This window comes from Microtus oregoni, unplaced genomic scaffold, assembly GCF_018167655.1.
Source record: "Microtus oregoni isolate MIOR12 unplaced genomic scaffold, Mior012 000001F_ref0000356, whole genome shotgun sequence".
NCBI lineage: Eukaryota > Metazoa > Chordata > Mammalia > Rodentia > Cricetidae > Microtus > Microtus oregoni.
In genome coordinates this window covers 38,706,263-38,733,515 of record NW_024543060.1, presented here as the reverse complement: position 1 = coordinate 38,733,515, position 27,253 = coordinate 38,706,263, and the positions used below count along the sequence as shown (strand labels likewise).

General features: G+C 39.4%; 1 long non-coding RNA gene across 1 annotated transcript; it reads right to left on the bottom strand.

Moving 5' to 3' along the window:
• Positions 1–444: 444 nt before the first annotated feature.
• On the bottom strand, positions 445–27,253 carry LOC121456243. Its single transcript, XR_005975624.1, has 4 exons — positions 27,191–27,253; positions 23,056–23,174; positions 4,408–4,432; positions 445–551 (listed from the first exon to the last, which is right to left on the bottom strand). It is a non-coding gene; the product is annotated as an uncharacterized LOC121456243 (long non-coding RNA).

Sequence of the window (27,253 nt, the reverse complement as noted above, 5' to 3'; positions counted from 1 at the left end):
TTTTTCCTTACATCTAACCTTGACTAATTTTCACATGGATTTCAGAAATATGAATAATGCTGCAAGCAATTCAGGCAGGCACAGAAAATAGGTGTCATTATTTCTGTTCTAATGACAGATTTTGAGGTTAGGGTGACTCATGAACAGCTGAGCAGCCAGTCAGTAGAATAAACCAAAATAGCACGGAAACGCCTCCATTTCCACCCCACGCTCAAACCTCGAGTGCACCCTCCGTGAGGATATGGAGAGAAGCATGATGCTTCTGAGCTGGAAGCCTTTCCTGCAAGCTAATGAGCTGGCGCTGTCCCTGGTGACCATCCCTGAGCCCAGCTCACTCTCAGACAATCTGGCAAGGAGAGGAGGGAGGGAGAAGTGAGAGAAGCAAGCCTTGAGAAGCTGAGCTCGCTTGATTTTAGGAAGAATGTTTAGTTTACCTGGAGTTGAGTCATTTTCAGCACTCAGTGAATCTGAATTAACGTTCCCTGGCCAATGTGACCCTGAAATGAAATCTATTCGGTAAATCACAATGGTTCAACTTGGTCTGTTTGACTCTGAGAAGGGGAAAACAAACAAGCAAACAAACATTTTCTTAGAGAGGGTTCTGTTCATATAAGAAAGGAATAGTAAAGTATGCTTCCCTAGCAAGAAAAGCCATTTTTTGAAAATAATGAAATGTGGAATATGGCAGATAGAAGTCTTTGATGGTGCAAAGGGATTAATTGGGGGACTTCTTCTGAAGCTGATTAACATCCTTAGGATATTTAAGGAACTTAAAGGGAAATTCTCTTAATGTATTTGAAATCCTAACAGCCTTCTTATAATACAGATGAAATGACCTTGAGGAGGGGAATCAAGATCTGTAAGTTGTTTCAAGTTCACTTCTCCATCCATCACACAACTCAAATACTGAGAATGACCAGTACAAACGCCAGTTTTCAGTAAGCAAAGCCATCCTTCTTTGTACCCCTCTGGTAGCTGGAGGCAGGCATATCTGTCTTACTTCATAGGACCGTTTCCTTGATTCCAACAGGCTGGATTCCAAGCATGGTTGCAACTGGCTTCTACAGTCACACACCACTGATCCACTTCATTATTGTCTGATGTGTTATTACTTCCTGACATTTTATTTATTATCATTAATTCCACAGCTCCCTGATTCTAAACCTCTAAAGCTTTTCTGCAGATACCAATTCTCCTTCCTGTTAAAAACAAACCAGAATCAAAGCATTCAAGCTATTAGGGGTGAGGAGAGAAGTCTGTGAATATCAAGACCCTTCACTAACATGATGTAAACCAACTGGACAGAATAGCCTGAGACTGGTACAAAGACTTCAGTCGAAACAGAAAGATCATGTGATGAGACTCCTGATACGCAAGACTGGAGAAATCTCTTTACTCCTCCCATGTACAGGCACTGGGATACCGCAGTTCTGGATAAAGATGGTTAGGGTTTCAGTGCACTGATCACAGACCTTGCACATGGCAGATTTCTCAGGACATAGTGATAAGGTGATTTCAATTCCCTCGAGAAACTCAGATAAGCTATTTCTAAGGTAAATTTTTCATTGAAAATGTGTGTCCCCACTTCAGGGCAATAGAGCAGGTAAAGGCTGGGCGGCTTCCCGGAGTCCTACAAGTTGTGTGTGTAGTTGATGCACACAAGAGGAACTGGTCCAGGACATTTCCTTCTCCTTTGAACTACTCCAACAGAAAAATTTTATGTGGTGCATGGGTTCATTTTAAAACTTTTGTATCCACAGAGTTTTACGATAATTTATTTCAGTCTGGAAACTATAAAGAAATGTGGATTCTGGACCATTGAAATAATACTCTTTTAAGTGCCACTAAGTTAAGGCCCAACAAGGTCAGTATATTTGAAGTCAATTCCTGGCAGGCTATTATAGATTTTTTTTAATTTGTTTTGTTTTTGAAACAAGGGTCATTGTGAAGGCCACACTGACTGGAGTCTGTACCTTCCTCGTGCACCCTTGCCAGTGAATATGGGTGCTACTATGGCTTACAAGAGGTTAAATGCTTAAGATAAAGTTTTGCTTCATAATTTTTCCGGCACAGCTTTACCCAATCTAAGATTATTGAGGCCAACATGGCACCAACTATGCTCTCCAGTTTCTGTGCATCTCAAGAGAGAGTTTGAGGCAGGGAAGAAGGGTCAAAGTGTATATGACAGGCGGAAGCCAAATGACATGTGCTCTATTGGGAAAGAAAGCTGTCACAAATCACTCTCTAGAAACTCGTGCACTGGAATGAATTCACGAACCTAAGCAATGATAAGAGGTTCTTCAAAAAGCTCCAGAGTCTCCCCAGATCACCCTCAAATTTCATGACGAATAACAGAGCATGAGCAAAATGAGATAGCCCAAACCTATTAAAACCTACCACAGAATCTTCTTCCATGTTACCTTTTCCCTTTATTTTTCTTCCTACTACCCATTTCTTCTGCAAAAATATTAGTTTTCTCATTTCATTCATTTACTTCCAACAGTTCTCACTTTTGTTTCCATCCATCCAACCATCCATCCATCCATCCATCCATTCAAGAAGCGTTTATTTGCCAAGGCTTGTTCTAAGTGCTGAAGAAAAGGATGGCAAAAAGAAAAGACCGGTTTGCTCAGGAAGCTACTGCTCTGGTAAAGTGTGTGGGGCAGGGGAGTAGAAAACAAATAACTAAACACGGCAAGTTCAGAAAGCAACAAAACAGTGACTAATGAGATGAACAATAGCTAGAAGCTACTGTGCATCAGAAGGCATTGCTGATGTGGAATCTTTTGAGTTAACCCTAGAAAATGAATACTGTCCGACTTGAGGAGGTTTATAGAAAGTCATTCTAAGCAACTCAAATATCAAGTGCAAAAACCTTCAGAAGGAAAAAATGGAGGATGTTTGAAAAGCAGAAAGACAAATATCACAAACATGATAGACGACAGGCGAGATAACAAATGACAGTAGAGAGATATCAACATTGGATATTCTAGACTGCCATTGACTTTGATTCAGTGGGAACTACAGAAGTATTTTAATTAGCTGCTATAACAAGCAATCAGTTAGGTGGGTTAAACAAGAGAAATAATTTACTACAGTCCTGGAGACTGGGAACTCTGAGGAGGTGAGGAAAGGGATACCTATAAGATGACCGATAAATTGGAGATTAAATTCTGGTTTCTGAAAGCTGCACATAAAAGATGTGATGGTAAGCAGGCTACAGCAGTAGCTGCAAGGCCTTTGGTGTGGGCAATAAGACATAACAGAGACTGAGCTATCTGCCTGGAAATAACTTGCCTGTGTCCCTTGCACTTGCCTTTGGCTTGAGGTGAGGTGGAGGTGTTGGCTTTTAGTTTCTTAAGTTATTAGGATATATAGGGAAACATCACAATTCAGTTCTGTACTAAAGAGGCCTTCTTGCCAGAAACTTAGAAGAATCAGACATTGAGAAGGGAGAAAGTGAAGTGGGAGTGAGAGAATTTATACCTCAGGTCTTTACCTTTGATGGTTTACAAAAGGATCTAAACTAGCAAATACTGGCAGTGGCTGTTCTTTCTAACTTCTAGTCATTTTGTCTTTCTGGTTAGGACAGAAGTTGAATACAAAAAGGAGAGAGGTAAGAGGAAGGAGAGGAGATGGGGAGGAAAGAGGAAGGTTGGAAAAAAACAGGCTAGAGGTGGGGGGATGAAGCAGAGAAAAGGGAGAGACACATATCAAGAACAGTCATTCCCAATTTTTTGTAAAGAAGGAGCTGTATTTCCTAAAGCACATGATAAATTAGACTTGCTAGAGCAGGGAGGCTTAATTGAATATGCTTGTTTCCCTTCTCTTCTTGTAATCATTTTAGGAGGGGGTATGGTTTACAGGGATAGGCATCAAGTCTGATGAAGCAAACGAAAAGAATGGGAAAGTCATTCTTCATCTAAATACTGCAAATCAACGTCAGTCGCCCCTACCCTCCCATTGAAGATCCCCCCACATGAATGATTCATGGTGAACCATCAACTCCATACAGTCACTCCAGGAGAACAGTGAGGCTTTGCTTACACATAATTACTCAGAACTGAGTAGGAGGAAACCCCTGTCTTGGATCATGGGAGAGAATGGCATTCTAACTAAGGATGCCTTGGCAAAGTAAAAGTACTTTCCCTTGGACCTTTGAAATCCTTAATGAGTTGAATCATGTCAAGTAACAAAATAAACATGGATGAGAAACATTGGTTGGGTTTGGTCCAAAGTCTAGTCTGCTTTAAGACGGGCTTTCCTCATCATTGTTTAAACGTTATACAGTTTTCTATCAGCCAAGCCTGTGGTTTTATTTCATTTTTTTTTCTTCTTAAATAAGATTTCAAAAGCCAGGCCCTAGCTGATGGTAATTAGTAGGCATGGGTTGACGTTCATTCTTACCGGTCTTTCCATGCATGCATAATTTCTGTGAAGAGAAAAGAAAATCCAATTACTTCCAAATCCAGCCAGTGTGGATCATCTGCTCTTGTGTTAGATCTTTAGAAATCACTCTTAACAATTGAAAGGAAGACATATGGTATTTGAGAACAGCATCTTGTAACCTTGTTTTTAATGTTAAGGGAAACAAATCCGGCTCTGTGACCATTATATTCTACTCCACAGACATCAAATTCCAGTAATCCCGACTCTGTAGCACATGCGGCACAAAGAATTGCTCCTGCCATAAGGAATTCCAGTACTCAAGTAGAGGCAAGGAGGGTTACAAATTCAAGATCATTCTTGACTGCATACTGAATTTTGAGGCCAGAATGGACTGGGTAAGACCATTCTAAATAAATAAATAAATAAATAAATCACAATTGAAAATTAGAAAAAAAAAATTAACAGATTGAAAAAATGCATTTTAAATAAGTCTCCTTTGAATGCTTCTAATAACACACTATTTAATATCAGTTTACATTTGTGATAAAAATTCCATTGCCTACCCGAATCTAAACTGCTGTGCTGCTGTGCTCAGTGGTTCTGTATCTCAGCAGAAGCCCAACTCACAGGAGTGTGAGACTTGCAGCTCCAGGGGATTTTCCATTAAATGTCTAGCAAGACATTGATTGTGGACAGACAGAATTCTCCAGCTATGAAAATAAAGTTTGTGAATAATGCTTGGTCACAGCTTCCTTCTGCTTCTTCTAGCAGATTCTGATCCTCAGTAAAACTCAGTGAGAACTCCTTGACATAGTCCCAACAGGAGGTCTCTCCATGAGATTTGTTCATTCTGTTTCTCCCTGCAGGTTAAAACCCACCTCCTGACCCAGGCAGTGCAATCTTCACACACTCCAGCCAATGTCTCCCTCAGGGCCCACCCAGACTGCTGACTTCCCAACCGCCACCCATCTACTCAGTTTGTCATTCGGTAATAAGTACTTTGTGGGCATTTCACAGTATAGAAAGGTGACTGAGACCCAGTCCTCATCTTTGTGGAACTCAGCTGTAGGTGGGACATCAATACGTAGATACAAATCTATAAGCTCATGAGTGAGCTGGGGCATTCCACATCAGGGAAGAGGCTTGGCATAAGGAATGCCATAACAGAAGAGGTAAGAGTTTATTTGAATCTTTGGGTCCTGCTTGATAAGTTTGTTTTTTTTTTTTTTCTTGCCAGTTCTGGTGGCGCAGACCTGTAGGATTTGCTGAAGGAGGCAGAGGCAGGTGGATCTGGAGTTCAAGGCCAGTCTAGACTTTGAAGACACAGTTTGCTGCTTCCACCTTTATGTGGGTCCACAGGATCAAACTCAGGTCATCAGGACTATGTGGCAAGTGTTTTACCTTCTGGCCATGTTGCCAGTCCATACCTGGCAAGTTTCCTGATGTATTGGCTCCAAGTTGAGCTTTTAAACTTCCTGAAGCAGTATAAACTCCTTTCTTGTATGAAAACAAAGGCGTGGGAATGTTCAGTTTATAATACTGTATATATTATAGAGTCTTCCTCCTGGTATGTAGCCAGGGGAGCTATGGGAGGAGAGAGCAGAGGGGACAAGTTCATAGCCTTGCGGGGTCTCTTTGGCCCCATGTGGCTTTTAGACAGATGATACCAGCTTCCTACACACCTTCCCTGTCTTCCCTATATTCTCAAGGTCCTGAGTGAGCGCTTTTAGCCATCCAGGTGCTGCTGTTGGAAGTTCAGGGCCACAGCAGATACCTTAATTTCCATGAATTTACTAATGTAGCTCCTAGAATTACTTACTTCTGGGAAGAAGAACCTGAAGATCTTTCACCCATTGTCAAGGTTTCCCAGATACCTTTCATAGCAACTCAAGCTGCAGGTGGGAGCACTTCCCCAAACCTCCAGACTGTTGTCCAAAATAGAAGACTACTTAACACCTTCCGAAAACCAGAGCATTTTCTAAAGCAACTTCGGAGGTGTTCTGGATTACACATATATTATAGGGGTTTGTTTGTTTTCTCTTTCTTACTTTGAAATGTGTATGTTTTGATTAAAATTTACTTCATGTGTTAATAATGTAATCAAATATCTATTAAAGACAAAATAGAGTATTTTAATGTTATTCCTGCCACTTTCAAGAACATTCTTTGCATTTAACTGCCAGTGCCATTGCCAAACTTGTTTTCAAAATTGTGCTTTTTTATTAAACAAAGTGCTTAATTTTAAAGTATTACTTTGCCATCAGATAGGGTATTAAATGTATAATTTCCAATTCATTGTAACTTATTTATTTTTAAATAATAGTATAAGAATACTTTTTGACTAAAGGAATTTGTTATTAAATTGCTTCCTCTTTTCTGATGTAGCATAAAACTTTTGAATTTAACTGCTGATAGATGAACATCTACAGAACCTCTTCTCAGTTGCCAGTCTTTGTACATGGTAAAACAAAATACAAATGTTTAGTTTATTTTTACCAAAAAAGGGGACTTGACACTACAGTCCATGCGAGATATCCTAAAGCAAGTTGTAGAAAAGCAGCCGGCCTCTTGCTCTGTGCGTGCAAAGTGTGCATATGTCGTGTGGAGGGGGCGGGCAGGGGAGGTTACAGTTTTTTGGAGTCTAGAAGTCAACTCTGGGTGCTGTTTACCAGTCACTTTCCACCTTGTTTACTGAGACAGGGTCTCAGTGGCATAAAAGCTTGCTTTTTTCAGTTACTTTCCTGAGTGTAAACTTACAGAAGGAAGAGTTTCTTTGGATTTATGGTTTCAGAGGGGTGAGGCCATTGTGGCTGGAAGGCATGGCTGCAAATGGCAGGCATACAGCTGGAGTAGCCATCTGAGAGTTTACATCTTTAACCACAGCATGAAGCAGAGAGAGAGAAAGAGAGACAGAGACAGAGAGAGACAGAGACAGAGAGAGAGAAAGAGAGTAGAAATGGCTACTTTTTAAATTTTCAAAGCCCAGCTAGAGTGACATACTTCCTCCAAAAATGCCACACCTCGTAAAGCTCCCCTAAGAGCAGCACCAACTAGGAACTAAGCATTCAAATCTATGAGCCTATGGTGGACATTGCTTATCCAAATCACCACGTTTGCCGGGCAAACTAGGCTATATGGTCAACCAGTTTCAGAGACCTACCTGTCTCTACCTCTCCAGTTCTGGAATTGAAAGCCCTTGTCACTGAGTCCAGTTTGTTTTCTTTTAACAAGGATGTTGAGGATTGAACTCAGGTCTTCATGCTTGCACAGAAATCCCAGCATTGAATGAGTCATCTCCCCTCCAAAGGCCCCACTTTTCTCCTGAAGAGATATATTCCTAAAGCACCCCGTTGACATTTGTGTCTAGGGTGATGGTGTATTTCACATACACTCCTCTCAGATGCTTTCCAAGAATGACTCAAGCAAGGGCAAGCTGCACAGAGTCCCAGGCAGGGGACAGGGAAGGTTGCAGTATGTTTAAGCATGACTATGCTCATTTGTAACAGGCTGACTAATAATGCACTGTGGGTGTCTAGTCCAAGCAGACGCCAGAGAGAAAGAATTTGGCACTGGGACTTTAAATGTCAACATGGGTGGAGCCAACAGGACCAGCTGAACTAACTCCTCTCAGTCTTAGCTTCTCAACAGTGAGGCAGGTGAGTTAATGCCTGATTCTTACATCAGCAACAGTGATGGAAAAAGTCATGTTCAGAGACAAGTTGACTGCTGCTTATGGACAGTGGAAGACGAGACAGGGTGACAATACTTACAGTCATTACATAATCTACTTGAAGGGAATGGTTCTCTGGCCCAGATTCTGATATTGTTCCCCTCCCAAACCTCTTGAGTTGCCCCCCACAGTCTCCATTTCTTTCATCATGAGTGTCTTCCATGTTTCTATTAGGATATCTCTTTAAGCCCTGTTTACAGATTTCAAATGCTTTCCCATCCCAGAGTTCCTAAATCTTCTACATTCCTCAACAAGACATCATGGTCAAGTTTGACACAGCAATAGCACCACTCCCAGTACCAATTTTCTGCTTTAGTTATTTATCTATTGCCCTGACCAAGGGAACTTTAAAAAGGAAGTGTTTAGTTTCACTTATGGTTTCAGAGGGTCAGAGTCTATGATGGTGAAGTAAAGGTATGGTGGCAAAAACATCTGATAGCTTGCATTTGGATCCACAAACAGGAAGCAGAGAGCGCATTGGAAATGGTCCAAGTCTTTTGAAGCCTCAAACCCCAGCTCCAGCAATGCATTTCCTCTAATAAGGTCACGATTCCTATGTCTTTCCGAATAGTTCCACCAACTGGGGGGCATCAGACATGGAGCTATAGGATTTATAGTTTTCCCTGCTTACTTCCAATTTTTCTTTGATATACTATTTCATCATTATGCTCCAGTTCCACCCTTCTGAAATGATAATGTGTATTCTGTATTATTTTATGTTGGAAATAAATAATTTGATTTTTATTGTTATAAAGTGTTATAGTTTAGAGAGTGCACTGAATTTCAGAAAATATTTTGAACTTGGACTTTTTTACTTTTTTAATGAAAATTGATTTTTATATGCATATATTCTGATTACAGTTTCCCCTTTCCCAACTCCTTCCAGATCCTCCCCACTTCCCTACTCACCAAAAACGCATGCACACACATACACACTCAGAAAACAAACATGCATCCAAAATAAACATCATCAACCATAATCATGATAACCTAAAATCAAGATTAGGATAAACAAAGACAAGGAAAAGTGCCAAAGGAAAATGTATAAGGAACACATATAGCCATAGATTAACACATTTTCACACAGCTTTGAAAGAGTGGTGAGACCATCAAAGACTATGGAGACCTTTGAGGTTGGACTAAGTCCGTTTTGCATTATGACATGGATCCAAGCCTATGGGGGACAGGCAGCAAAATGTGGTGATTTAAATAGGAATTGCCTACTCAGGCTCATATGTTTGAATACTTGGTCCCTAGTTGTTGGAACTCTTTGTGAAGGATTAGAAGGTGTGGCCTTTTTTGGGCGGTATGTCACCGGGGTGGACTTTGAAGTTTCAAGACTTGAGCCACTCCCAGTGTGCTCTCTGCTTCCTGCTTTTGGATCAAGATACAAACCCTCTGCTCTGATGGAGGAAGGTCATTGGCTAATAAAGGAACTGCCTTGGCCCATTTTATTGGTTAGAGGATAGGTGGGAGGAGTAAACAGAACAGAACGCTGGGAGGAAGAGGAAGTGAGGTCAGTCTCGACAGCTCTCCTCTTGGGAGCAGACGCCTGAGAGAGACGCCATGCCCTGCTCCCGGGATGAAGCTCCGGCCCAGGATGGACATAGGCTAGAATCTTCCCGGTAAGCGCACCTTGGGGTGCTATACACAGATGATTAGAAATGGTCTAAATTAATATGTGAGAATTAGCCTAGAAGAGAATGGGCCAAGCAGTGATTAAAAGGATACAGTGTCCGTGTAATTATTTCAGGGCATAAGCTAGTCGAGCAGGCGGCTGGGGTGCTGGGAATGCAGCCCCGCCGCTCCTATTACTACACTGCTCTTTCTGCCTCCATGCCTTTGCTCTACTATCACGGGCTCCAAACACTCTGAAACTGTAAGATGAATTAAATGTTTGCTTTAAAAATAATTTCTTGGTTATAATGTTTTGCCACAGCAATAGAAAAATAACTAAGACAGTGAATAATTGATGCTGAATCTCACTTCCAGATCTGCAGATTCTCATAGCCTGTGGGCTTAATAGAATGTCAATGCTCTGGCCCCATTCAAGACCTATTGAGTCAGGATGCCTGGGATGACCCAGAAACCCTTGTTTTAACCAGGTGGACAGGTGATGGTGATGAAGCTTAAGATGCACTAACCTGGAGTAAAATGCACGAGAACTGGCTATCAGACAACCCTCAGGAGCTAAAAACCTAGAGCAGGAGTTAAGGAAATAGACCAGAGCTCAGGAATTTGACAGAGTAATTCAAACACAAGCCTAGTACCATGCTAGTAAGGGAGATGTTTTGCAAGGAAGCGATTAACATCCTTTAAATCACATTGCTTTCCTTATCTATCAGTAAAATCCACCCAGCCACAAAAATAAGACAAATGGGGTAAAGATAAGAAAATACTTTGCAAACACTCTATGAGGGCAACATAATAAATAATTTACTGGGAACACTGCCCGTGCATGAAAGAGTAAGTTTAAAATTTGGAGAATAGATAGTGAATTCTAGAACATAAATATGGAAATGAAATACACGGATGGGCTGGCAGGCGTGCTCTTTTACAAATCCAGGATGACAATTACAGATTCTTTCTCTGGACATTCTCAGGATGTGGATCAAAGGACATTTGATACAGCTGCAAACTGCCAGTTAATAAATCCATGTAGAGATTTATATTATAACTAAGGAACACGCTTGTGAATTTAGATTGCAGGGCAGATGATAGAGTTTCCTTATAGAGAGAGAGAGTGTGTGTGAGTGTTGTGTTGTATCTATGTGTATGTGTACTATGTATCTCTGTGTGTCTGTGTCTGTGTTTGTGGTGTGTGTACACATGTGAACAAGACCAAGCACCTGCAACAGGTGTTGTTCAAAGAAACACATGAATCTGACTAGTTACAAGTTGAAGTGTTTTGAAGAAGTCGCGTCAAAGAAATAGAAGAAGCTCATCTACAAAGACTATCCTATGGGAGTTGTGGCTAGAGAAACATCTATGAATATCTGCTGCCGCAGCACCCAGCTTCCAGAGACATGCAAGTCCTGCTTTAGAAAAGAGAAGGAAGAAAACCCAAACTCTTAATGGGATTGGAGAAAAAAAATCTAATGTTTCTGGGAATAAATGGAAAACAAGTTAGTTTCAAGTATTAAGAATAGAATAATTATTCCCAAAGCTAGAAGGCACCTGGCTACCTTCAAGGGTTTGAAATACGCTCTATAAAATTGTTTTGCATATGACTTTGAAGCCTCCCTTGCCTTGTCTTCCCCATCCTCCTTTTCTTCTTCAGCATGTCTCAAAGTTAGTATATTTGACATGTCAGAAGTTAGGGTCTTTAACATGGGAACCCAGGCATTGAGCATACTTCACAAGCTTTGAAGTTAAGTACTACGGAAAACCCACGTAAAAATGAGAGTGCAGAGTCTAATGTGAAGCTCTCTGACTTCAGAAATGGGAGAGTTCACTGAGAAGTAGAGTCTTTGGGTCTGGCTAATTTTGGTGTGTCATGTGTTTTATTTGTAAATTTTCAATAAGAAGGTTTATAAAAGTAAAAAAAATTTAAATGTTTTTAGCATTTTTATAATTAATTTTATGTTAGCATAAAAAGTGATGGAATTGTTTTGGCATTTTGAATACACATGTATCATTATGACTTATTTTTATTAATCCCCCTTCGTTGTCTTCCCTAATGCCGTCTATCTGTTTCGTGCTGGCCCTATTCTCTGAAAACACCACCTCTTCTGTGTTTTCATGCCACATGAACTCCATTACCCTTCCTTTGCCCACTTGATCACTCTGTTAAGACTTCTTTCTTCTCTTTTATGGTCCCCTTTGTGTATCTCCCACCATTACAAACAGGCATGCACTTTTAAATTTTTATTCTACGTATTAGGGGAAAGAAGTTTTGTTTGTGTTTTTGTGTCTGACTTGTTTCTCTTAGCATAGTGATTTCTATTTCTATCCATTTTCCTGAAAATGCCATGATTCTATTTTTCTTTATGACTGAAACATTGTTGCGTACATCTGACATTTTCCTTATGGTTTATCTATTGGTGGATATCTATGCTGATCCCATTTCCTAGCTATTGTGAAGAATGCAGCAATAAACATGGATATACAGAAATAAATGTGGATATCTCTTTGGTACCGTTAGGGTCCTTTGGATTTCTCCCAAGCAAGAGTTGGGTCATATAGTAGTTCTACTATCCATCTATCTATCTATCTATCTATCTATCTATCTATCTATCTATCTATCTATTTTTTGGGGGAACCTCCATACTGACTTATGTAGGATCCACAACAGTTGATACTTCTACCAGTTTTGTATAAGGATTCCTCTTTTCCCACATCCTTGCTAGCATTTGTCATTTGTTTCCTTGATGATAGCCCTTCTGACTGATATGAGATTCAATCCCAAAATTAATTAGCATTTTCCTGATGACTATGGATGGCAAGCAGTTTTTATCAAATTATTGGCCAGTTATATTTTTTGAGAACTATCTATTCAATTCATTAATCTGTTTAGTGATTTTCATTTAAATGTTTATTGACCCAGTGAATTTTAAGAGTTTAACTTTTGCACTTCTGAAAATAGCCTAAGCATGAATCCTCACTGTCTGTACTAGCCATCTTCATAGTTTCTACCTTCCATTTTTGCTGCTATCCAAGATGTCCCCTGACCCCTGTCCCTGTGCATACATAAGTTTATAATACAGTGATTGTGTGATTACTGGACACCGGAGGCAACTAGGTGCCAGTATGGCTGCTTCCTCTCATAATGATGACCTAGCACTATTATCCCATTGGGCAGAGGTTCATGGTCTATTGCTCCTTTGTTGTTGTTGTTGTTGTTTACCAAACGGAAATGAATACTTCTTGAAATTCTACCTGAAAGGCAAGAACACTGGGAAGCATGTAAGGAAAGAAGCAAAAACTAGTGGTGCAAATTTAATTTGCTGATTATTTTGGAGAATTAGACTGTGACAGATGAGACTGGATATAGCACATCCTGGAAACTAAACTGACCAATGGCATGTGAATATCAGAATCAGCTACAAGACAAGCTGACCACAACCCAAATGGCTGGTTACTTTTATCAAAGACAGATAAAGTTGGGTTAACTGGGGAAGCGTTGTGCTTAAGATCCGTTGCTAAAGTAACTTCATAGACATGATGAAGTTTCACATTTGAAAGAAAAACACTACTAGTCTAAAAGCTAGACACATGAAGATTAGTGCTCCAGACTCACCACTTCTAAGTGTGCACGTTTTTAGAAATGAGACTAGTCTGTTTTAAGTATAGAAGAATAAAGGCAGATGTACAATTTTTAGAAAATTTGACTTAAAATTACTCATCTTATAATAAAAAGATAGTAGACACTACTTTCCCATAGTGCAGACTTTTTAATAAGCATTATTTTATACTAATTGGATGCATAATTTATACAATTTCTATATTTTCCTTACTAAATATTATAACACAAGGATTTTCATTGTTCTAATTATTAGTATGTTTAAAGCCCACATGTACATTCCTAGAATGGATAGGTCACAAGTTATTTACATTTTATTTTTATTGATCAACACTGTTTCCTCCTTTCCCTTTATTCTATATAAAAAGACAATGAACAACTTTGACATAAAATCTTTCTGCATATAAGATGATTTTCTTTGGGTAAATTCCCAGACTTAGTATTATCTGTCTTAGACTTGGGAATTTGAAAGACACTTTCTTCATATTGTTAGACTATTTCCCAATGAATATATGATATTTCTTTCTTCTGTGAGTAATACACAATCTCCAGTATCATACATCTTAACATTTTTATCTCTGTTAATTTGATAAGCAAAAATTCATAACCTGCTTTTGTTTTAATGCATTTGTATCAATGTATCAATGGGAAATATTTTATCATATTTGTAAATGAAACATTTTCTTTAATATATATTTCCTGAAATTTTTAATTTTACTGGTTTTTCAATTTAGATACCTACATTCTTTTATGAAAATTAAGTGAAATAAAATAAATTCTGAGTACATAAAACATTTTAGTTGGTATGAGAGGACCAATTGCTAAACACAGAATAACTCACAGGTTCAAATATCTACCATGGGGCTCTGACATCAATCAGTAGCATTTGAAAAAAAATAACGTCAAGTTAAAAAAAATCAACCACTTATTTTACCAAGTGTTACCCCGCATTAACAAACCATTACAGACACAACAGTTAGATCATCATGTTCAAATAAAAGAGACTCAACATCCACTAGCTTAAGTTATTTCTTATGTGACTAGTATATAAATGGAAGAGTTAAATGTTGACTGACAAACACCCTAAAAACCTGGCCCCTCCTTTCCCAATTGTTTACTGGCCACTAGAGTGAACACATCTGCCAGTTCATTGCTTAGTAAACATTAACTGGAAGAAAGCAAATTTAGTGATCTTTGTGGACTTTCAAATTTCCTTTGCCTGGAGAAAGGCGATTGAGAAGTGTCAAATCAGGCCAGCACAACACCTGGATATAAATTGTGGTTGGAAACCTCTTTTCTCAAAGTTCACTCAATGAAGGAAATAGCTGGTCTTGGTCAAGAGGGCAATTGATCTCCTGGGCTATTGACGAAGACCATAAATGTATGCTCATTATTCTTGCTCTGTCAACAGCCACTGACATTTCCATTTGACTGATCGTAGATCAGTCATGGAAAAATACAAGGTAACTGACTCCCTTTTCCTAAAGTTCAGAGATTCAAGATGTCTCAGAAATTGAATTATTTGCAACTTCCTGCTTTTCTGTTCCTTAAGAGCCATGTTAGAGTTGATACTGAGCATGTACATTTGTATTTGGTGTTCGTGTGTATGCTCAGTAAAATACCATGTTAGTTCTAGACGGCATCCTCTGATTAACATTCCCTGGGGAATGTCAGAATTTGTAGAAGAATGCAGTGTTAACAGCTAATCATGTATAGCTTCAATATACATGCTTCTGAAACCCAGTTGATCTTCATTATTTCCACCTATTAATTTGCCAATGATGCCTTTTCCCTAGAAAAAAATGAGAGCTGTGCTTTCAAAGAGAAAACTATTATTTCGTTAAAACAAAATAAAAAGCCAGAGCTCTATTTTCATTAAAACACACCCAACACTAGAGTGTTCATGTATCCTCACATTTCTTCCCCATTTTTTGGTGTGTCAAATAGCAGGCATATTTAAAATAGAACTCCTGGTCTATGTCTCTTTTAGCCAGTTCTTTGTCCAAATCATCCATTCAAATATTTCTGGTCTCCAAAAGCTGATGCCTTTAAAAGCAAAAATTCTCAAACAGCAACTTCTTCTTAGGCATTTGATAAGCTCTGAGGACAGTTTTCTGTGGTCACAACTGGAAGTGTGACTGGTCTCAAGGTAGAGAGCAGAGATACACTCTACAAAGCACAGGAAAGCCAATAACATAATATTCAACTCAAAACATCTCGACTTGAGTAGTAAATGACAAAGACTTTGCAAAGCAAAAGGGACTAGAATGAGACGATGATCATCACCACCTTCAATTACAAGACTAACATCATTGCTTTGCTGTCCTCCCGACCAGGGCTTCTTAAACCTCTTTTGCTCGCAACTTTTTTCACCCAGGTACTTTTTATACATCCCTGATAAACAGATGCACTTAAATACATATATAAATCAAACATAAATCACAAAGTAAAACGATCCTTTAGTATGCATATAATTTTGCCACATATAAAAGACAAAGGCAATTTTGTGGAGTATAAAAATCTATGTCAAATAATTCATCTAAAAGTACTTTTCGTTCTCATTTTGACACTGAACTAAAGCTTGCATGATTGTGTTTCCAGAGATACTATGTTTGATTTTTGTGATCCCATAACTTCCATTACCGAAAGCATTTTATAATTTTAGTCTGGAATAAAAAAGTCTTGGTGTAATCATGTAAGACAATGCAGAGGAAGTTAAAACAAGCCTAATTAAGTATAAATTATCTGGCTAAAAATCATTACAAGTATTGAATTGTGTTAAATAGACCTTGGCTAAAAATCATTATCTAGTATAACAATATAATTCCAATGTGTTTTGTTTGGATTTATTTTAAAAAGTTTTTTAATGAGTACAAAATTATGTCGCATTTTTCTTAGATACCTACATTAACTGAAGCAGGTATTATCTTTCAATAGTATCATAAGTCTATTGATTTGAGTCCGCACCCAGAAACCCAGGACATTTATCCAAGTATTCATTAAGAATTCTAATCCCGGGCTGGAAAGATGGCTCAGAGGTTAAGAGCATTGCCTGCTCTTCCAAAGGTCCTGAGTTCAATTCCCAGCAACCACATGGTGGCTCACAACCATCTGTAATGGGGTCTGGTGCCCTCTTCTGGCCTGCACAGACAGAATATTGTATACATAATAAATAAATAAATAAATATTTTTAAAAAAAAGAATTCTAATCCCATCAAAATTCTTCACAGATCTGGAGAAGACAATAATCAACTTTATATGGAAAAACAAAAAACCCAGGATAGCCAAAACAATCTTATACAATAAAGGATTGTCTGGAGGCATTACCATCCCTGACTTCAAACTCTATTACAGAGCTACAGTATTGAAAACAGCTTGGTATTGGCATAAAAACAGAGAAGTCGACCAATGGAATCGAATAGAAGACCCTGACATTAACCCACAAACCTATGAACACCTGATCTTCGATAAAGGAGCTAAAAGTATACAATGGAAAAAAGAGAGCATCTTCAACAAATGGTGCTGGCAAAACTGGATGTCAATCTGTAGAAGAATGAAAATAGATCCATATCTATCACCATGCACAAAACTCAAATCCAAATGGATTAAAGACCTCAATATCAGTCCGAACACACTGAACCTGATAGAAGAGAAAGTGGGAAGTACTCTACAGCACATGGGCACAGGAGACCACTTCCTATGTATAACCCCAGCAGCACAGACACTAAGGGCATCATTGAATAAATGGGACCTCCTGAGGCTGAGAAGCTTCTGTAAAGCAAAGGACACTGTCACTAAGACAAAAAGGCAACCCACTTACTGGGAGAAGATTTTCACCAACCCCGCAACTGACAAAGGTCTGATCTCCAAAATATATAAAGAAATCAAGAAACTAGACCGTAAAAGGCTAATCAACCCAATTATAAAATGGGGCATTGAGCTGAACAGAGAATTCTCAACAGAAGAACTTCAAATGGCCAAAAGACACTTAAGGTCATGCTCAACTTCCTTAGCGATCAGGGAAATGCAAATCAAGACCACTTTAAGATACCATCTTACACCTGTCAGAATGGCTAAAATAAAAAACACCAATGATAGCCTTTGCTGGAGAGGTTGTGGAGAAAGGGGTACACTCACCCATTGCTGGTGGGAATGCAAACTTGTGCAACCACTCTGGAAAGCAGTGTTTCGGTTTCTCAGGAAATTCGGGATCAACCTACCCCTGGATCCAGCAATACCACTCTTGGGAATATACCCAAGAGAGGCCCTATCATACAACAAAAGTATATGCTCAACTATGTTCATGGCAGCATTGTTTGTAATAGCCAGAACCTGGAAACAACCTAGATGCCCTTCAACGGAAGAATGGATGAAGTATGGAATATATACATATTAGAGTATTACTCAGCAGTAAAAAACAAGGACTTCTTGAATTTTGCATACAAATGGATGGAAATAGAAAACACTATCCTGAGTGAGGTAAGCCAGACCCAAAAAGAGGTACATGGGATGTACTCACCCATATTTGGTTTCTAGCCATAAATAAAGGACATTGAGCTTATAATTCGAGATCCTAGAGAAGCTAAATAAGAAGGTGAATCCAAAGACAAACACATAGGCATCCTCATGAATATTAACCTTCATCAGGCGATGAAAGGAGACAGAGACCCACATGGGAGCACCGGACAGAAATCTCAAGGTCCAAATCAGGAGCAGAAGGAGACGGAGCACGAGCAAGGAACTCAGGACCACGAGGGGTGCACCCACACACTGAGACAATGGGGATGTTCTATCGGGAACTCACCAAGGCCAGCTGGCCTAGGTCTGAAAAAGCATGGGATAAATCCGGACTCGCTGAACATAGCGGACAATGAGGAATACTGAAAACTCAAGAACAATCGCAGTGGGTTTTTGATCCTACTGCACGTACTGGCTTTGGGGGAGCCTAGGCAGTTTGGATGCTCACCTCAGGAGACCTGGATAGAGGTGGGCGGTCCTTGGGCTTCCCACAGGTCAGGGAACCCTGATTGCTCTTAGAGCAGATGAGGGAGGGGGACTTGACCGGGGGAGGGGGAGGGAAAGGGGAAGCAGTTGCGGGGAGGAGGCAGAAATCCTTAATAAATAAATAAATTTAAAAAAAAGAATTCTAAACACTATTATCAAAGGAAAAAGACACATGTTGGCAGAGGACAACCACCACCTGCCACCAGCTCAGCAACAATCCAATGTTTATATCCCTGCTCCAAGGCAGAGAAGAAGCATCTACTACACAGCCTGCTATGGATACAAGCTACTCCCCAGACTGAGATCGTTAGTTCTCTTCCCCTTTCTTTTCAATAAGTCTGTTTGTCTTTTTCAAATCATGTGGCATCTTTTTAACTCATTGGAGACTACATGTTAATAAGAAGAGACCCATGAACTGAGACATGTCCTTCCCCTAGTAAATCCAACAGTTCATCAGACTGTTCTTGTTACTTCATCCATCTGCTGCAAGGCTGTGCACTTGGGGATGACCAACTCTCATTTCTATTCAACAACCCTATGTAGAGATCAGGGATCTTTTTTACTTACTGTTCTATTGCTGTGAAGAAACACCACAACCAAAGCAACTTTTACAAAAGAAAACATTTAACTAGGGCCTTGCTTACAGTTTCAGAGGATTAGTCCACAGTCATTGTGGGAATCAGGCAGGCATAGTGCTGGGGCTGTGGCTCAGAAAGCAAAGAAAAACTGACTGGACCTGGCATGGGCTTTTGGAAGACCACCTCCAGTGACACCTTCTTCAACAAGGGAACACCTTCTAATCCTTCCTAAATGCCTTCTACTTGCAACCAAACATTTAAGTATGTGAGCCTATGGGGATCATTCTCAATCAAACTACCACAGTCTCCATCTCTAATTATTACTGTTTAGAGATGATTCTTCCTTACATTGGTAACACTTCACCTTCTTACAGCACTGGGAACACTAGGCAATCAAATAAATAAAGCCATTCCTTGGATATAAAGATATTGCTCAGGTCCAAAAACAGAGTAACCAGAGCTGAAAACTCAATAACAACGTTTCTAATAGACAAGTCAACTGCTTCTTCAATGACTACATTTTCTTCCTACACAGTCTAAAGTGACTGGAAAGGACATACCATGTCTTTATTTTCTTCTCCTGGGTTGTGTAAAAGTTTTCTCTTTATTCTGGAATATTCATCTTTGGCAAACTGAAGATACATGATTCTTAATCTTCACAGAACTTACCTGGTGATTTTTATCCTTACCAAAATCTGCTGCCTACTTGGCAATTAACATTATTCTACAGTGTGGCTGTAGAATGTCACTCATAGAGAAAGTAAATGTACAAAAATCCTTTAGAATTTTTTTCTTCTTTTCTGTGTATATCTATTCACATATGAAGCTAAACACACAACTTCGAGGAGTTAGTTCCCTCCTTCCACCTTTACGTGGGTTCCAGGGATCAAACTCTAAGGTCAGTTGGCAGGCCTGCATGACCACTACCAATATGTTCTGAGCCAACTTGTCAGCACCAAAATATCTACACAGAAACCCAGGGGAGATAGATATTAGAGCACAGAGAACCAGACACTATTGAAGGGAAGCTTCTCAATTGTCTTTATATTTTTGAAAACTTACCAAAAGATACAAATATCCTTTACATACAAAGGTAAAAAATACTTCAGGAATGAAGAATATCGGCTAGAATGGTATATTGTTGATATAATATAATGGAAGGCATACCGAATTTAATGTAACCTACACGGTAATTATAATAATTAAGATATAAATAATTATTTGATATTGGATGGGTCATTTATTTCATATTCCTCTTATAACACAGAAGAGTATGATAGGAGTTATTGTCTATGGCATAAATGAGACATGATGTTTAGAACAAAATAACTACCAAACAACAAAATCTGTTACATAGTTTTCTCTCCTACATTCCCCTTCTTTGACTCATTTAAATGTCGTTCTGAACCTTCTGACTAAGCTGTTGAAATTCACCTGAATCTGATCACAGTCCGGGGCCTGCAAAAATTTAAACCTGACTTTTCAAACTGTCATCTGCTAATTACAAACTCATATTTCTTGCTTCTTTTCTTTTCTTTTCTTTTTTTCTTTTTCACCAGTCTCATCTGAATGACTGTAGCTAGTGTTAGTTTCAGGTGACTGAACCCTGTGGCAGACAAGCTATGTAACCTCCTCACCCTGATGGGGACATTAGGAAGAAACCTTGCTTCACTGACAAGGACACAGAAACCTAGAGAGGTTATGTAACTTTCTCCAGATGGTGAACCTTGGGTCTGAAATAAAAGGAAATTCCATACAAATAAACAGAATGGACAATTGGCAATGAGATTATCCTCAACCAACAGAAAAAAAAAGGTATCAGACAAAGACTAAATGATTTTCGATTACTTTTCAAGGTATTCAAGAACTCTCTGCATTTCTATTTTCCATAAAAGATGTAGTGAATAGTATCGTGCTTACTTTCACACCACTGAAAACATTTCTCTGACTTATAAAGCCTTTAGCAATAAAAATATTATTTCTATGTATCTGGTGTTCCAGTCATGGAAACAAGCGAGTGGCGCCAAGCCGAGATGAAAAGCGTTCCCTACCTACCTACTTCCTATGACAGTATGGAAAAAGTGATACTAAATTTTATTACTAGGGTAGACATCTATTTGTTCTGTATGACTTAGTTATATGTTGGCTTGGAGACAGAGGTTAAATGACATAATTCCCGGCTGTTCTTAGGTTTGGCTACTTACAACAGAAACTGCAAATTTTTGTGCCTGAGAGAAGTCAGCAGCTTATCAGGTTCTCACAATGAAAAACACGATGAAGGAAGTTCAAGGCTGTGAAGGCGCCTCCACAGTCACCTGGAGACTTAACCATGTTTCCCTTCCTCCTACCTTTCCCGTGAGTCTGTGCCTTAGAGCTGCTGTGACAAATGCCACAAACGTACTGGATTAAAGCAACAGCGATTTATTTTTCCCTACTTCAAGAGACAGAAACCTGCTGTAAGTTTCACTGGGACTGAGACAAGAAGAGTGCCTTCCCCGAAAGCTTCTGGAGAAAATGAGTGTTATAACACTTATAGCTATTGATCCTATGAGCCTGCCTTACCTAGCAGACACACTTTCTATGTCTGCTTTGCTCTTCTGTCTGTGCTAGAGCTCCCTCTCATAAGAACACATGTGGTTATATTTAGGGTCGTCTATGGTTTGAATGCCCTCTCCAAACTCATGGTGAATTTTAAATGCCGTTGAGACAACACCAAGACCAGGAACTGATTTAAGAAATGGTTCAGTTACAGAGACGCCACCCTTATGAAGGGATCACATCCATTGTCTTGGAAGACAGTGATGTGAGAGTGGGCATATGTCTAGAATGCTTGCGTGCTTCTTTGTCTTCCAGCATGGAATGGTTTTGCATGGAAGACCTAGACAGTGTCATGGTCTTGGAATTCCCAATCTTCGTAACTGCAATCCACATCAACTTCTGTTGTTCTAATTTACCCAATTGTGATATTCTATTAAAGAAATAGAACATAGGCAAGAATAGGCACTCTGAATAATGCAATACAATCTTTTTTCTAAACATGCTTTATTTAATCCCACCTATGAAGTTCTTGTGTTCCATATAAAGTGACACTCACAGGTTCCAGGGCCAGCATATGAATACTGGGCAGAAGAGGGACATGGAAAAGTTTATTTTTTCAGCCAATTGCAATGGATTTTTTACCCAGTATAAAACCTTGTTTACATTCCAACAGTCAGAGGTCAGTTACATGTCCATATTTAGCTGTGAGTTATGTTGGAAACTAAGGTCTTTTTTTTAAAAAAAAATCATAATCTCAGTTTTGTTAGGAGGAAGGGAGAGTGGGCATTTTAGGGCTGCTAGCAATGTCTGTTACCATCTGTCAATTTTAATACCTGCTTGCATGTTTCTTCATAAACCTCTGCTACTCTGTCTTGCCTCAAGAGCAAAATATCTAAAACTTGAGTCTCAGATCTCTTAGTTGTTGGATCATCATCATCTTACGAGTAAGACTCTTTGTGTTTCAGCTATCTGTTCCCAAACACCAAAGCATAAGGTATCTAAACATAGCTTCCCTGGACAGTGGCACTCTCTTGAAAGCTGCATCTGGTTGAACAGGAATAATGGCGACTCCCTAGGTGAACAGCAAGTGCTTCTGTTACTGTGGTGTGCTTCCAGGGATCCCTCTGCTTTTATCCTCCACAGAGCCTCTGAAGCAATTAAGACCATGCGCAGTTCGGCCTAACTCAAATAACCTTTCTTTTGCCTGTAATGGCTTAAAACCATTAGGATTATTTGGGGGATTCAGTAGGATTTGGTTTGCTAGATACATAGTTTCTTCAAGGACCTGGAAGGCTTCCACTGCATTTGTTTCTAGGCCATCCTATATATCGGTAACCATAGATAAAAGCCTTGTAGTACCACATGTTTTAAAACTGGAGTCTCTTAGTTATAGCCTCTGAACTCGTTCTCCCTTCTCTCCTGCTTTAGATGGGCCTTCTCAAAACAATTTGACAGGCACAGTTGGAGTGGGGCCCCACCACCCTTCTCATCTTTACCACAACTGGCTGCTAAGATGGAAGATATTGGGAAATGTGCTTATTTATTATCCATGAACTTTTGCAGTTTTTACTTACAGTTGCTTCACTCTGGGATGTAGTTCCATAAGACCAATTATAGTAATTCCATCAATAATTATTTACTTGAATATAAGATTACATGTTGTAAAAGGTTGTTTGTTCCTGGCTGCTCAGCCCTGAAATAATCACAAAGAAACCATATTATTTGCAAAACTGTTTGGCCAATAACTTAAGCATATTTCTTACTAACTCATATCTTAAATTAACCCATCTCCACTGATCTGTGTATCACCACAGGCTGTGGCTTACCAGGTAAAGTTCTGGTGTCTGTGTCCATCGAGGCCACATGGCTTCTCACTGACTCCACCTACTTTCTCCCAGCATTGTGTTTAGTTTTCCCCATCTAGCTCTGTTCTGCTAAGCCACTGGCCAAAACAGATTCTTTATTAACCAATGGTATTCACAGCCTACAGATCCCACATCAGTAATGTACTCTAGAACCAGACTGTCTAGCTCAAGTCAAACATACCGTGTATTCACTATGCAACTGACAACTTCTTCACTTTTCTGCTCCTCGTGTAAAATGCAATTAAAATAGTATTTACTTCATTGTTTTGCCTAAGAATTGTGTTTTTTTTAAGTACACAAAATACTAAAATGGTATGTGGCACATTGTATGCACATTTGGGTGGAAATAACTGCCCATACATAACTGAAATTGGTAGATTCTTGCCAACATTTGCTGTAAGCACATTCAGGTACCAATGTTTGAGTTCATTCTTTTTGCAGATTCATCTAAAATACCAAAAAGTAACCAGTATAAGACAATATGCTGACTCATTCCTGAAATTTCTTAATCAGTAATCAAAGTATGTATCCTGCCCTGACATCATGGTAACAGATGGTTACCCTACATATAACACAGCGTACCAAAAAGTTTTTCACCTGGACCTTATATTACCTAAGTAGAACCCATGATTTAATCATTATCACTACCAATGACCACTTCTAGGCACCAAATAACTTATTAATTGAATTTTGATATGTCTTCTCATGATATATGTTCTTTGTAACTAAAGCGTAGATATGATGAACTCTCATTTCTTTTTGCATGGAAGTCTGAACTGGGGTAGTTATAGAAAGGCATATTCATCACCTGTCAACCTGGGAAATGAATTGCCTCTGCATTTCTGTGCTACCATCAGCAGAATGCTTTCCCATTCATTCACATAGTTCAGGATGACAGGCCGCCACCATGCTTCATGCTAAGCTAAGGGAAGGAGGGAAGGAAGAAGGAGGAGAAGCATGTGTGCTAGGAAGCTGAGCACACATGTAGAGCTTGTTGCAAGGCCACACCTTGCAAGGGAGTTTGGGAAATATGGTCTTGAGCTGGTGGCACTGTGCCAAACCCCAAATCAAACTCTCTGTTATCATAGAAGAAAATGATAACGAGCCCTGCGGAGACAACCAGAAGCCTCTGTTACACTCACTGAAAATGATTCTTTCTCTACTGTAGCAAATGTCTGTTTAAAATAATGCAGTGTATACAGCCTATTCAATCTCTACCTCTTTCCCTAATGCAAGAAAAAGTAAAACCAGTGGGTCCATATGCATTCAATAAAGAATAAAATAAAAGCCAATAGCATATATCAGATGACAACCCTGTCTCAGAATAGTTCACGGTTTTTCCTTAAGATATAATTGCATTTCCTGAAATTGGAATCAATTTGCATGTGCAGATTTTGAAAATAGAGACCCAAATATTTGTATATTCGTGTAGCATTTGCTTGACGTAGATTCATTGTATTTATTGAGATACCTGTTTTAACCCTTCCATGCTTTTCCAACTAGTCAAGAGAAAAGCAACACTTTAAAAAAGAAAATACTTAACTTGACACAAAACCAATCTTTTGTGTTACTTTTGAATGTGTAGAAAGAGCCTGAAAGACCGACGGAGAAAGAGTCTGGAAGAATATCTGTTATCCTTTACACTGTTTAGCTTTTCTTTGAAAAGCAGAGAAGAAATAAAAGAAACAAAACCTCAGTGCTCATGGTTTTACAGATGTCACAAAATCTCAAGCTTAAAAATCCCACAAAGCGTTTAAGAAGGAAGAAAAAGCAATATATAAATGATTTGCTTTGTTTCTTTATCGAACAACTTTGCTGCCTTGGCGCCTAAGCTTTTTTGGGGGGAACTTTGGGGGTTGGCTGCATTGTTGGTTTTGTTTTCAGTGATGTTCAGCATTTTGTGCCCTGATAGGAATTTTAATGAATGGGAAACAAAAAACACTGGTACCAAGCTGAGCCCAGTGGATGAATCAGGTAGGCGTGTGTATCCATTGCACCAATCGCTGGCCATTTTCTCGTGCCACTGTGGCCTAAATGTCAGTCAACCAGACATGTCATCAGAGAGGCAAGTTTTCAAAAGATACCAGACACTTTCCAAACATATTTCTTTACAGGAATAGAAACAAAGCTAGTTTTGCACGAGGGCACAGTAGTCTGTGGACAAACGTTCTGCATAGTTCCTTGGGGACTCAGTAAATGTGCCAGCAGGACCAAGCCACTCCAGACATGGCAGCTCCTCTGGGCCATGCCTCTCAGTTATGTGAGGTTTGCTCAAGAGCTTCAGTGCAGCTGTGAGGAACTATCCATGTCCTTTTTTCAGTCACCCGAGTTCATAAATACAGCAGCAACTCATCCGTTTCCCCCTTTCATTTTCAGAATATTAATGTAGGCAGCATGTGTTTGGAACTTTTTAATACAAAAGGCTTAACCCCCTCCCCCAAAGGGGAGTTCCTGTAGGTCAGGTAGCACCCCATTCCTTTTGAGGGGCTACTCATTATTTCTGTCCTACAAACTCATGCTTAACCATGTCCAGGAAGGATCCTACCTGATTCCCTGATACTTCTTAACCTACCTAACAGTCCTTCCCTCATCCAAAGGTACTTTCATTACACCAGGAAAATAAACTAGAGTAGGCCCCTTTCTGTCTCAACACTAGGCCTCTCCAGGCTCCCCATCCCGAGTTCTCTTAAGGTTACAGTCACAGCCTTCATGATGCCCATTCTTCATATGTATCACCGTGTTTTCCTATCCCTAGCGGTGTATGGCTTGGCCACAGAAACAACCCAGTTAAATAAAGTAATTCCAAGATCATTTGAAGCAAAGGAAGTCAGACCCACGTGAAAAAGCAGTTCGAGCAATAAATACAGGGCTTGCTGAGGTATCAGCAATTACACAGTTAGTACTCCTTACCCATGTTTAGTATTTTTGTCCCTATTTACAGCCATGACTGCTCTTTAATCCAAGCTTGCTTTTTGTGTGTGTATTTTTTTCACTGCTGACTAACGAAAACTTGGAGACAAATAAGTGTTTGTCAAATGGTTGTTTAAATTAATTATATGAAACATACATGGCATGATCTCCTTTCATAAAAAAATCAAAACTATCTGAGAATACTACATTTATAATATTGCACATCTGTTACAGAGAGCAGAGCCCCTTGTTTATCTCGGCTGCCCAAAGACTAGCTTATACCCGAAATAATCATAGTAACTGTATTCATTTAAACACTGCCTGGTCCTTTAGTTCTAACCTCTTATTGGCTAACTCTCACATCTTGGTTCAACCCATTTCTAATAATCTGTATGTCACTATGAGGTCATGGCTTACCAGGAAAGATTCAGCATATCTGACCTGGCAGCTCCAGGGTGGCTCTCTGTCTCTGCTTTCTTTCTCCCAGAATTCAGTTCTGTCTTCTCTGACTACCTAAGTTCTGCCCTATCAAAAGGCGAAGGCAGTTTTTTTATTCATTAACCAATGAAAGCAACACATAGACAGAAGGACCTCCTACACCACACATCTTTAAAAGTTTTAATAATTTAAAAGTGTACAGAAAATATTCCATAAGATGTTCATAGCATTTATCTCTAAGAGGATCTGGTCATGCTGTTCTGTGGGCTCTCTGTTTTCCCTGCACCATTTTCTCGCTCATTTTTTAAAATAAGCAAATGTGGGAGAGGGAAACAGACTTAAACGAGTGAGGCTTCAGTGTGTGCTGTGCTCTCGGGCACGTTTAAATCTTAATCCTCAATAATTCTGTGAGGCGGGTCACAGATCATATTTTATAACAAATGCAAATGACACAGACACTTAGAGACATACAGTAATGGTGAAGAGCATATTGTACCTTGTTTCAGATGTGAGATTCAGATATGCACACTGGCCAGGTTCCTAAGAAGGCATTCCGGGC